We start from the raw sequence: 543 nt of genomic DNA, 5'->3' as shown, positions 1-543 counted from the left end.
GCATTAAATGCCACGTGCACGTCATTAGAGGTAGTGGCAATGAAAGCAACACATTAACACATTGTCATTACATGCACAGATTAAAGAAATATAAACTCTCAGGGCATAAAAATAATCTGTCCTTTAATAAAGTTATAGTGAAATCTTGTAGGAATATATGTTCTCAATCCTAAACCTATTTTCTATTCATGTGTTCATAGATACAGCTGTGCTTTTTGTGTTAAATAAGCTGTTATTATCTTGATAGGTTCAAAGTTAATGTATATTTAACCTTTTCGTGTTCTGATAATTTTCATTTGTAGAAATATTACAATGAAAATTACATTGACAATGTAAATGATAGTCTCCAGTGCATCTTTCTAGCAGTTGTAAAGCTTGAGTAAATGTTTTTTTTTTTATTTGGGGGGAGTTGAGGGCCCAATATTAATGTCTTTAATGGGGCCCCAATTCCCTGGCGGCGCCCCTGGATGAAATATTCATATTTTCTCAGTGTGGCGCTTGAACCTTTATTTTGAAATTCCTACAGGAAGTCGCTGACGTCAC

Source organism: Cyprinodon variegatus, unplaced genomic scaffold (genome assembly GCF_000732505.1).
Source record: "Cyprinodon variegatus isolate N-32 unplaced genomic scaffold, C_variegatus-1.0 Scaffold1418, whole genome shotgun sequence".
In the NCBI taxonomy this organism is placed as follows: Eukaryota; Metazoa; Chordata; class Actinopteri; order Cyprinodontiformes; family Cyprinodontidae; genus Cyprinodon; species Cyprinodon variegatus.
Note: the sequence above shows the minus strand (reverse complement) of the source record.